We start from the raw sequence: 3,260 nt of genomic DNA, 5'->3' as shown, positions 1-3,260 counted from the left end.
AAAGCAAAGTCTTAGTAGCTGCCTTTCTTTTGCAAGTGTCATTTTCACTTTGTTTGTCTTTGTGCACATGTAGTGAAAAAAATGTGTATCCAAGACATAGCAGTATTTGTGAAGTTCAGAATGAGTGGAAAAGATCCAATCATGTTAACCTAAATGACAGTGTTTGATGTGACTGGCATAATGTTTGCAGTTTGAAATCATGTAAACATGTATTTCAAATCTTTCCTCTTTATCTCATCATTGAAAATAATTTCAGACATGCACAAGTACCCCTCTACCTAAATGAAACAAATATTAACAAGTTAATGGAATTTTTGTGCCCAATTTTATTAACTATGCGAGAGTGACACGCAGTATTTAGTGGGTGTGAATATTTAGTATGAACTAACCTCTACATAGGAAACAGTCGGTGTGATGGAAACATTTGTGGGCGATTTTTTAGCTGCATCACATTCAGGAAATGGTTTGTACCAACTCTTTACACACTTTAGCTCAATCACTCTCCTTCAATTTAAATGACATTATTAAATTGCTTTATCTTTAATATTTACAGTAGGCTGAGTGGACACAGAACAGCACAATAAGGAGTGTTGTTCCTATGCTGATGGAAGCTGATAACTCCACCTCACCAGCATACATGGTATGATAATTCCCTTTGTCTTTATTTTCCTATGGATAAGACCAGTGAAGCTAATAAAATATGAAATATATTCTCATACTGACTGACCCAGACACATTTCTATGCAGGAAAAATTGTTTTTCAAGTCTTCACCCTCCCCCATATATGTAACAATCAACTTCCAGATCAATTAGCATTCAGTATCAAATCTCACACAGTGTGTACTAAGCCCGAGCCGCGTATTATTGAGGGGATAATTGTTGCCTTGCGGTGGTTTGAAGTTGCTTGCTGACTGACTGACTGACACTGATACATACACATACATGAACAGTAATTACTAACAAGCACATAAAGACACATAAAGAATGAGTGACACTGATAATTAACACACATGCAACACATGCACTCTTCTTTCTTGTGCCTTTCAGAGGGGCCTGTGTACACCCTAGTCAGAATAATCCATCTCCATCATGTCAACGCAGCGCTCCGTTTCTGGGATTGTCACACTCACTAATTACTCTTTAAGATAATCAGCCTGTGTGGCTGGAGATGCAGCTCCCCTCCATGGCTCCGTCTTCTCGGGGAATGAGAGGTTTAATCTGTGGCGAGATCAGAGCTACTGGGAGCAGGAGGAGGAGGGATGGGAGGCGGATGGAAGGAGGCGGGTGGAAATGAGAAGGAATTTGGGCATCTTAACAAACTCTTAATTACGTTCTCTATCCTCTGCTGGTGGCAGGCGTAAATGGCGGTCCCCAGGGAGCCTCTGATCCACTTTCTGATCTGCAGAATTCACAGCCGAGCTGCTGATCAAAAAGATGGAGCGGCCTAGATGCTTCAAACACATGGGACCTTTTTCCAGCGTGGGACTAGTAGCTTGTCATTGAGCGGAAGTTTGAATTGTTGAAATTCATGCTCAAAAAAAAAAAAAAAGCACTCAGCTCGCTTTAAAGACAAGAAAAAAAGAGAATCTGAAGAGAGACAGGGAGCGTTCAATGGCTCCATGAATTGATAATGAGCATTTGTGCAACGTGCTGAAGGCGTTTGTCCCATATATGAGGCAGAATTCATTGGAGATGACCTCCACCCACATCCTCGCCGTTCTAATATGCCAGGCATGGCTTTGATGTTCGCCATCAGCTGAATCCCTGGGGAGGCTCTGCTGTAATAAACCACAGCAGTGAGCGCACTGCAACGCACTCACCAGCAGGAAGTCACATCAGCCCATCCCAGTGGCTCACTGGGAGCTGCATGGGGTCAGGAGGCCACTGAGACTAGATCATGACACATTACTGTACAGTATGTCTGCTGACCACCAGCGTTATCATTTACGTCCTCTGTGGATGACAAATTCAATAAAAATAACAGAGAGGCATTGAGAACGGGTTGTCTCTGAGGCCTGCGTGCTATTTTATGGGTTGAGACCATTGAAATTGTATTGAAGCTCATAGAATCCTTTAAACCATCACCATGAAAGAAACAAGTTTCTGATTGGCTGGTAGGTGTCCATCATGATCACGTAGCAACAGACACATTCACCAGAGACCCAGATCACAGTTTGACCGTCCTTATACTGGGATGAGTTGGACTATTATGACCACAAATCCTTTATATATTGCTGGTCCTTTGTGACGCCTAAACAGCTCCAACTCGTGTGTGATACTAGAAAAGCATAACAATACTCTACCACTGATGATGGTACTATTCCCCCTTTATATTAGTACGGGAACTTACAGAACGACAGTGTTTTAATCGCCTATGAGTTTCCTCGCTGTGTGACAGCAGGACAGTGTGTGTGCAGCGCTCTGCTTCCTCTCTCTGTAGGCATAGTGGGTGTGCCAATCCCTTTTTTCTTCTCTCGTAAGCACACTGCAGCTTTCATGGTAACAAAACGAGAGGTTGCAAAAACAAATGCTCCTGCCGGCTGTCCACAGATTGTCCACAGAATACATGCACAAAGAAGACTAAGGCATTATTTTCTTTAGCAAGATCACGCACACCACAAACTCTTTCTGTAAAACATGTTTGAAACTTCAACCAAGTGAGCCAACACATCAACCTTGGCAAAGCATCTCTCCAGCAGACATGCTGAGTTGTTCAAAAAATTTATAGAGCAACAGGTTACTGGTAATGTTAATTCACATTACTACAAGCTGCTGGAAATTAAAACTATAAACTAGTAATTGGGTGTTTCCAGTCTGCAGATCAACACCAGTTATAAATGATCAAATTCTTGCAGAAAGAGTGAAAGTAGGCGAGTAAAACTGTCGCGGGGTTCACCAACAACTTCCCCAAACTGGGAGAAAATAATGGTGTAGACGTCAGCTGTGGTTTTAAATTTATTTCCAGGCCTCTCCAAAGTGCAGCAGTGAAATAGAATATTTACAAAGTGCAAAAAAAAAAAAAAATGCAAAAACCCAATTGTAAAAAAAAAAAAAAAACTATCTACAGATGTACAGGACTATATACACACCAGTTCTCCTTTAACTCCAGCTTCTAAAACATTCAGACCAACACTGTCACTGCCTCCAACTCTGACTCCAAACTCCAGCTACTCCCACATCCAATCAGGCCCAGAGCCCTCGGGTTTAAAGGCCAAGCCCCGCCCACTGGGCGGAGCCTTTACAGGTAAAACATACAACAA

This window comes from Stegastes partitus, unplaced genomic scaffold, assembly GCF_000690725.1.
Source record: "Stegastes partitus isolate 25-593 unplaced genomic scaffold, Stegastes_partitus-1.0.2 Scaffold1531, whole genome shotgun sequence".
In the NCBI taxonomy this organism is placed as follows: domain Eukaryota; kingdom Metazoa; phylum Chordata; class Actinopteri; family Pomacentridae; genus Stegastes; species Stegastes partitus.
Note: the sequence above shows the minus strand (reverse complement) of the source record.